Source organism: Triticum urartu, chromosome 6 (assembly GCF_003073215.2).
Source record: "Triticum urartu cultivar G1812 chromosome 6, Tu2.1, whole genome shotgun sequence".
Classification (NCBI taxonomy): domain Eukaryota; kingdom Viridiplantae; phylum Streptophyta; class Magnoliopsida; order Poales; family Poaceae; genus Triticum; species Triticum urartu.
Window position 1 is genome coordinate 196,060,220 of NC_053027.1, and position 10,000 is coordinate 196,070,219.

Below are 10,000 nucleotides of genomic sequence, written 5' to 3' on the forward strand. Positions count from 1 at the left end.
GAATTTATCATCGCAAAACAAAGTGGCAGATAAGTAGCAGACGACCATCGAGTTTAAGTGTTACAACTCAAAGAACCAAATGTAGCAAAATGAGAGATGTAAGCACGAAGCAAAATATAAAGCACCCGCCCATATGGACCCGCTTGAAGACTATCAACCTCATATGCTTCTCCCCATTTTGTCAGTAAGGACCAAAAAGGTTTGAAGACATAGAGCATCTACTCATTCCCATGCGGAGTAGGTGAAGTAGCAGGGTCGTTGGTGGTGTTTGGCGGTGCTGAAGAGCTTGGAGCAGAGTTGACGCGTGCTGAAGGAGGTGGCGGTGAAGTAGCATCGTCTTCATCCTCGATAACTCTGGCAGTCACTGTTGCAGCAGAGGAAGAGAACCCAGAGTCTTCAAGGGATGGAGTTCCTAGCAGCACAGCTCTTCGAGGAGGTGTGGAGTCAAATTTGAATCGCTCAGTGAAGCCATCCTCTTGAAGATCATCTTCAGAACACATCATCATTAGCCCTTTCCATGTGCGGCGACAGGTTTCATGGGCAACGAAAGCATTCTTGGTGGCAAGATTGCGAATGCGATTAACATCCACCAAGAGGCTTTTCATCTGACGCTTCAGCCAGTCATGATGCCTATCCTGTTTCTGATGAAGAGCCACAAGAAGCTCTCGGTCGTTGAGAACACGAGTGCGCTTCTTGGGTCTTGGAGCAGTTGTACTATCAGTGGCTTCAGTGGAAGCAGGGTGTGGTGCACGTGTAGTGCCAGCCAAAGGATACACCCGAGTGACTGCTTCAACTCCTTCAATGTTCTGCGAGAAACTCTGATGCTCTGCATTCTGAAGACTTAGAGGTTCCTTTGCAAGCTCAGGATAGATGGCTTCAGTAGAGATATCCACATCAGGTAGAAAAATCCTATGATTGCGAGCAGATGGCTGATATGAGATATCGGAGTGAAGTTTAATTAGCCGCATTACCCATGGGGCATAGAACTTCAAGCCAAACAGATCAGAGCCTGATGCAGCAAGTTGGTGAATGAAGAAGTCCTGTGCATTGAAGCATTTTCCATGAAGTATATAGAAGACCAAAGTCTTCATCGCACCCTCAAGCTTGGCATTTGGAGAGTGCCCTTTGATGGGCCAGAGAGTTCGCCTGATGATGTGATAGATGGTTCTTGGCAGATACTCAAGGTCTTCAACGAAGAACTCTGTGGGATAAGCAGCATCCTGGGGCAATGGCTTCATCATGCTGAGCATCTGACTCATATCAGGTTCGGGCCTCTGAAAGATGCTCTCAATAGCTTCACTATGCAGCTGACAGCCATGCTCGTAGAGATCGCCAGGAGTGGGCAAACCAGTGAGCTCAATGATGTCAAATGCATTGGCTTCGTGATGAACATTTCTGGTCATCCACTCCAGGACCCAAGTCTTCGGATCTCTGTTGTACCCGCGGATGTGAAGTGTGGCATAGAATTGGAGCAGCAGCTCTTCATTCCAATGCTCTTGGTCAGTAATGAACGGCAGCAGTCCAACTTCCTTGAAGCAATCCAAAGCTTCTTCCAGACAGGGTAGACCAGCTATAGCTTCAATGTCAAGGCGCTTGTGTGGGAAGATGCGACCTTGGTTGTAAAGAATGCATGAGTAATAGCTTCGCTGAGGATAGCTCCAGAACCGATCAGATGATATCCTTTCCCTTGAGTAGGGGTTCCTGGAGCTATTGAAGAATGTGTTGTCTACCCTGAAGCCATTGATGTTGAAGGAGCCAGGTGCTGATGCAGGACCTGGGAACCTTGGCAATCTTGGGATTGGCTTCTGTACCTGAGGCCTGTGCTCAACATGATAGTCAAACTGGGGACCGGCAGCAGACTCAGGAACAGAAGTGGCAGGATCAGTGGCTTCGCTGTCTTCTGATGCTTTTGTTGGGGAGGGCTCCACATTAGCTTCATTGGTGGTTGTGGCAGCCTCAAGATTTTCATCCTCCACTTGACGAGCTGGAGGGTCGGTCACAAGCACGTTCTCCTTGAGAACTGCTTCTTGGTGGGACAGGGGAACTTGTGGAACTTCTTCTTCCGCGGCTGATGCAGCTGGATTGTCTTCAGCAGAGACTTGAGGCCTTGGACCTTTGCGAAGCCTGCGCAACACGGCCGACGCTTGTGGAGTTGGAGTGGGCTGGGCCTCATAGTCTTCTTCCTCTTGTGCGCGATCCGCCCATGAAGCATCCTGTGCAATTGGCGTTAGTGGACGACCAATGCTGATGAGTTCGCTGTTTTCAAGCTGAGGAAAGACTGCATCATCTTCTACATTGTCATGTTGACCAATGTCTTCAGCAGCGATGGGATCAGCTGCTGGAATGTCTTCAGCTTCATGAGCCTCTGTGGAAGAAGGCTCATGGATTGTCAGTTGACGTTCAGCTTCAGGATAGACCATAGAAATGGGTTCAACTATCAAAGGCTCTGTGGGAGCAGCCCGATCTTTCTTGTTCTTCCTCTTCTTCTTGGAGGGGGCAGTAGGGGAGGCTTCAGAATGTTTCCTCTTCCTGGCTTCAGCCTCAGCAGTCCTTGTCTTCTTGAGATCTGAAGCGGTTGACCGGCTTTTTGGCTTCGAGCCAGTCAGTCTAGTTGGGAAGACAATCGGAACTGCTTCCTGCCTTGGTGCGTCGGGTTCAGCCGTAGCAGGCTTCTTCTTCTTCTTTGCGGCCATCCTGGGGTCGATGCCAGGACGCCCAAGGGCCTTGCGCTTCTCAGCCTCATTATAGGCTTGCACACATCTGTCAGCCAGAGTCTTCATGCGCTCACGCGAACCCTGAGCTTCTGCATGTTTCTTTACAAAGGCTTCCTTGAGCTCGTGCATCATACTCTTGAAGTTCTTCACTTCCTGCACGCTGAGCTTGGCCATATGCTTCTTGAACTGAGCCTTTTCATACTCAATCTTTTGCTTCAGTTCAACAATGCGATGGGCAATAGCGAGCTCTGAAGCAATGGCGCCTTAGAAGGCGACACTGAGGCCAATGGGTAGCTGCAGATCTTCAAAGCTGATGTTTGGCGTGTCAAACCACTCGTCAATGAAGTTGTGGATGATGGTCACATCACAGAGAGGCGGATCATTGAAGATTTCTGCTTCTTCTTTGCTCTTGATGAGTTGCTCAAGAGCGTCATCTGCTAGATCTTCATCACTTGACAGATCAATGTCGTCATTGCGCAGAATGGCAGCAGCAGTTAGCTCTTGTCCGGTGTGAGGCAGAGGCATCTTGACCTTCTGGGGCTTGGAGATGCGTGATAAGTCTTCGGACTGCACACTGTCTTCAGGATGTGCAGTTGCTAGTGGCTTCGCCCGTGAGATTTTTGGTGATGGGGCAGGCTTTGAAGCTTTAGGCTTCTTCAGCTTCTTTGTCTTCAGCGCTGCAGGTGCTTCATCTGATTCAGCGGCAGTGGCAGGCTCATTCACTGCAGTCCCTTGAACTAAGATGCGGGTGATGAGACCTTCAAGGTTGTAGAAAGGACCGATGACATTGGGTTCTGCATCTCGTATGCCATCTGCTCTTGGTGCTGAGGGACCAGGGTTGAAGTCTAACCCAAAAGTCTTCTTGTTCTGCTTCGCTGAGTTCTGGGCAAACTGGAAGTTGCGCTTGAACAGATTGTCGTCACGACAACATAGTAGTGACGATGGATGTGCATCAGCTGGCTGTGGCCCACGGACCATGCATGGATAGAAGCATTGTTCAATGGCTTCATTTCTGGACCTGGGTAGAAGATTCTTATATAGGATGTCTCCCCACGGTCTCTTGATGGCGTTTTTCTCAGCATACTCCTGGGTTACAAATCGGTATTTGAACCATTGTTCTGCCCAATATCTTCGAATCCATTGGATTCGGGTCTTGCGCTGATTGTAATCCTCTTCAGGATCTGTCTTGTACAGTTCTGAGAGTTCATCTGGCAGATCTCTGGATGTTTCTCCACGACGCTTTCTGCCACCCTTCCTTGCTGCTTTCTCTGAAGCCATAAACTTAAACTTGAAAGGCTTCAACACGTTCAAAGGCTTCAAAGGTTTTCGCTTGCTGGACCAACAGGAACTGGCTTCGGGAGAATTTATGTGATGCTGTAAGAATTCTACAAATGAATGCAGACTATGAGAACCAAAGGATTCTCCCACGGACATGTACCTATGACAGCATTAAGGTGCGAGGGAAGGGGAAGAGGTCATATGTATTCTCAGAAGATTTTGAAGATAAATCAGTTTAGAAGACATTGACCTCATCGTGCGAAGACATTCACTCATAGATAAGGAGTTGGTTCCAGATTTGTACGAATCCACAGATCAGTACAAGTGAGGAATCTAACTACTTTGTGAAGCACAAGTGAATATACTAGGCATGTTATGAGATGCAGTATGAGAGAGATCTAACTTGTGTGAACAGAAACTGCTTGTGGTAGAAAGTGACAAATCCATAGGATCAACGGTGCTGTAAAAAGGAAGTTTTATTTACCACACTAAGAACTGCTAGACAGAGTGGAAGATGAGGCCGAGCAGTTCGATCTTCCGTGCCCTAACTTGGCGACGGAGGACACCTACGGCGACAGCGGAGAGGACGATGTCCGCGGTCGGCGTGAAGACGGCGTCGGAGAGGTTGCGACAGCGAAGCGCTTCGTCGCCGGCGTCGTCGAGGGCTAGCGGTGGCGCTAGGGTTCGTGCGAGAGTGGAAGAAGAGATAATGACCGCTGTGAAGTGTGTATTTATAGGTACATGGGCGGCACTGCGCTGTTACACAGGTGCCCCTGGCGATTCGCATCTGAGGAACACGTGGCCATTATGCGGAATTTTGGGGTTTGTTCCACGTCCCACGCACGCCTTGATTGTCGGGTGGTCGTTCCTACTTCTCCGGGTTTCATGTGGAGGAATGAGCATTGAAAACGGACTTAATGGTTGTCTCTGTATCTTCTACTGACAAGGACGCAGAGAAGACATTCGACAGTTTCAATAGAATGCATATGACTTGGAGAGATAGAGTTTGAGATAGAAAGCATAGAGAGGTTAGGGTCCGATCACATTCACTTAGTTCAAAAGATTCAAACAAGAAGACATAGCTATAAGTGAATGTTGTAGAGGACAGAACACTAGTATATATATATATAATCAACATAGTGAAGATAATCATGAAGATATGTTGAGGTTGAAGACAAACCAAATGTGAAGACATTGCACGGTAACACCATGAGTGAAACACTTCAAAATAGAACGTTTGGTGGTGGTGTTACCCACCGTATAGGAAGTATTAGACCCAAACACGGCGCACAATTATCATGGCGCTCCGAAGTCAAATTCCACATTAATGTATTCACACTTAGAATGTAAGTCTTCATTGATTGAAGATATACTTTACTTCATGTGTTGCACATCTAAGTCATCAATATGCATAAGGGTTAGGATGTGTGCCTGATCACAGGACATTTGAGGATTCCAGGATATTTAGCTCACAGCGTAACTTGCAAAATCTCTTCTCATCCAAGGGCTTGGTGAAGATATCTGCCAGTTGCTCTTCAGTGTTGACGTGTATGATATCAATGTCTTCCTTCACAACATGATCTCTGAGAAAGTGATGACGAATTTCAATGTGCTTTGTCTTCGAGTGCTGAACTGGGTTGTTGGCAATCTTGATGGCGCTTTTGTTGTCGCAGTAAAGTGGCACTTGCTTCAGATGAATGCCATAGTCCTTGAGTGTTTGCTTCATCCACAGAAGCTGAGCGCAGCAAGATCCAGCAGCAATGTATTCAGATTCAGCAGTGGAGAGAGATACAAAGTTCTGCTTCTTTGAAGACCAACATACAAGTGATCGTCCCAGAAAGTGACATGTGCCTGATGTAGACTTGCGATCAACTTTGTCACCAACATAATCAGCATCCGAAAATCCAACCAGATCAAACTCTGAGCCCTTTGGATACCATAATCCTAGAGTTGGGGTGTGAGCCAAATATCGAAGAATTCGCTTCACAGCTAAGTGATGCGACTCCTTTGGTGCCGCTTGAAATCGAGCACACATGCAAACACTAAGCATAATATCTGGCCTAGATGCACATAGATAAAGTAAAGAACCAATCATGGAGCAGTATACCTTTTGATCGAACTCTTTACCATTGTCGTCGGGACCCAGATGATGTTTGGCTGGCATTGGTGTTGTGAAGCCTTTGCAGTCTTGCATACCAAACTTCTTCAGGCAATCTTTGAGATACTTCTCTTGAGATATGAAGATGCCGTTGCATTGTTGTCGTATTTGAACACCGAGGAAGAACTTCAGCTCCCCCATCATGGATATCTGATATTGCTCTTGCATCATATATCCAAACTCTTCACTGTACTTCTGATTGGTGCATCCGAAGATAATGTCATCCACATATATTTGGCACACAAACAATTCACCATCATATGTCTTCGTGAAGAGAGTGGGGTCTAGGGAACCAGTTATGAAGCCTTTGCTCTTCAGGAAGTATTTGAGTGTGTCATACCAGGCCCGAGGGGCTTGTTTGAGGCCATACAGTGCCTTGTTGAGCTTGTATACCATGTCAGGATGTTTTGGATCTTCAAAGCCAGGTGGTTGTGCAACATACACTTCTTCTTCAATCTTGCCATTGAGAAAAGCACTCTTCACATCCATTTGATATAGAAGTATGTTATGATGATTTGCATAGGCCAACAGTATGCGTATGGCTTCAAGTCTAGCCACAGGAGCAAATGTTTCATCGAAGTCAATGCCTTCCACTTGAGTATATCCTTGAGCAACGAGACGAGCTTTGTTTCTGACAACTTGACCATGCTCATCTTGCTTGTTGCGGTATATCCATTTGGTGCCTATTATATTGTGCTTCCATTGATCAGGACGCTTAACCAGTTCCCATACATTATTCAGCTCAAACTGTTGAAGCTCTTCTTGCATATCTTGAATCCATTCAGGTTCCATGAAGGCTTCTTCAACTTTCTTGGGTTCTGTTATTGAGACGAATGCGGAGTGCCCACAGAAATTTGCTAGCTGAGTTGCCCTTGAACGAGTGAGTGGACCGGGTGCATTGATGCTATCAATTATTCTTTCAATCTGCACTTCATTGGCAACGCGAGGATGTATAGGGCGAAGACTTTGCTCTTGCTGATCATTGTCGTTGTTGGAAGGAATGTCTTCAGGCTGAGCATTGTCTTCAAGATGATCAGGTGCTGAGATGATAAGTTCTTCTTCAGGATGAGCTTCAGAAGGTATAATTTCTCCAGTTCCCATTAGCTTGATTGATTCACTGGATGGAACTTCATCTAGCACATTTGGCAGTTGCTCTCTTTGTGAACCATTGGTCTCATTGAACCGCACATCCACTGTTTCAACCACTTTGTAATGAAAGAGATTGAAGACTCTGTAGGAGTGCGAATCCTTTCCATATCCAAGCATAAAACCCTCATGTGCTTTTGGTGCAAACTTTGAGGTGTGATGTGGGTCCTTGATCCAGCACCTTGCGCCAAATACTTTGAAGTAACTGACATTTGGCTTCTTGCCAGTAAGGAGCTCATAAGATGTCTTGTTCAGAAGCTTGTGAAGATAAACACGATTGATTGTATGGCATGCAGTATCAATGGCTTCAGGCCAGAATTTTCTTGGGGTCTTGTATTCATCTAGCATCGTTCTGGCCATCTCAATGAGTGTTCTGTTCTTGCGTTCGACGACGCCATTCTGCTGTGGCGTGTATGGGGCTAAGAATTCATGTGTGATGCCCAAGGTGTCAAGATATGTATCAAGGCCAGTGTTCTTGAATTCAGTGCCATTGTCACTTCTGATGTGCTTTATCTTGGCGCCAAAATTGTTCATAGCTCGATTGGTGAAGCGTCTGAAGACATCCTGCACTTCAGTCTTGTAAAGGATTATGTGCACCCAAGTATATCTAGAATAATCATCAACAATGACAAAGCCATAGAGGCAAGCAGTAGTAGTAATAGTTGAGTAATGAGTGGGACCGAAAAGATCCATGTGAAGCAGTTCGAAGGGTCGAGTAGTGGTCATGATTGTCTTCGAGGGATGTTTGGCCCTCGTCATCTTCCCTGCTTCACAGGCACCGCATAAGTGATCTTTCTTGAACTTGACGCCCTTGATGCCTATGACATGCTTCTTCTTCGCAAGGGTGTGGAGGTTCCTCATGCCAGCATGCCCAAGCCTTCGATGCCAGAGCCAGCATTCTGAAGCCTTTGCTAGAAGACATACTGCAAGATCTGGCCCTGCTGAGAAATCTACCACGTACAAATCATCTTTTCGATTCCCTTCAAACACTAGAGACTTGTCAGATTCCATTAGTACAAGGCAACGATGTTTTCCAAATATTACGATCATGTTCAAATCGCAAAGCATTGAGACAGACATTAAGTTGAAGCCAAGGGATTCAACAAGCATGACTTTATCCATGTGTTGATCCCTTGAGATTGCAACTCTACCTAGACCCAATACCTTACTTTTACCAGTGTCAGCAAATGTGATGTGGATCTTGTCGGATGGACGTAAGGTTGAGTCCATAAGAAGGCTTCTTTTGCCAGTCATGTGATTTGTACACCCACTATCAATAATCCATTCTGAAGACACTGGTGTCGTACCCTACAGTGCAGTTAGGGGGATAGGCTTCACCAAGAGCATTGTGAAGCAAAAACATTTGACGAACCAATGGGTTATGAAAGCTTAGATCCAGATTAGGACTAATAGGGAGAGTAGCAAGCGATTCAGGAACGAAGTACATAGTAAGACCATTTGGGCATTTGATCTTGCGCCCTACAAGATGTTTAAGGTCCCCAGCAATAGCGTTAGACGATTTTGGTTTTCTGCTAGAGACCTTTCCCTGCAAAAGAGAGTTAAGCTTTCTTAGCCACCCACATCTTCAAGGGTGGCTTAGAAGCAATAAGTCTAAGTGCAGCATCTGAGAATTTTGGCTTTGGATCCCTAGCAAACAGTCTTGCAGGCGGACAATAGTACTCATAAGAATAAGCAGAATAGTTCTTGGTCTCATGAACATGGCGGTTTGATGAACCGCTCTCATATTCATATGCGTGAGTATGGTTTCCCTGCAAAACATTTGCGTTAGTCCGACTCAGGTGAGTCCTCTGTCTGTATGAAGCCTTTGGACCGTATGAAGCCTTTGGTCTGAGGTTTGTCTTCTTCACATGAGGTGTCATGATGACATTCACAGGAAGATTCTCCATACACCTTTTCGGAACCCAGATCTTCTTCATAGGCGGTCCATTCCTGCAATTAGTACCAATGTACCTGGCAAACACTTCACCATTCTGATTCTTAAACAGTATATAGTTTGCATCAAAGGATTCATCAATGATAATGGGGTTAGCACAAGTGAAGCCAGATAGATTGGATGGATCCGCTGAAGGTTCCTTTGCAGCAACCCACATGGTTTTGGGGTACTGCTCAGGTTTCCAGTAAGAGCCATCAGCATTCATTTTCCTTACAAACCCAACACCCTCTTTCCTCGGGTTTCGGTTCAGAATCTGCTTTTTGAGGACATCACATAGTGTCTGATGCCCTTGAAGACTTTTGTACATCCCTGTTTCAAGCAATGTCTTCAACCTAGCATTCTCATCAGCAATAGCGGTGGTATCCTCAGCAGAGGGGTTAGTTACCACATCAACAGTTGAAGATATTGCAACAGCAGTAGCAGTAGAACATTCAGCAACAGAAGTAGCATTATCACGCTCAATGCATTTAAGACATGGTGGTTCAAATCCTTCCTGAGCGGGACTGATCTGTTTGGCGCGAAGTGACTCGTTTTCCTTTTGAAGATCTTCATGAACCGCTCTCAATTTCTCAAGATCTTGCTTCCTTTGAAGATAATCATAGGAAAGCTTTTCATGAGTTGTTGAGAGAGTTTCATGACAACTTTCAAGTTCCTGATACTTAACGTGAAGATTTTTTATGTCTTCAATTAAGGATTCAGATCGAGTCATTTCAGCACCTAATAGATCATCACTTCTGCCTAACAGTTTTT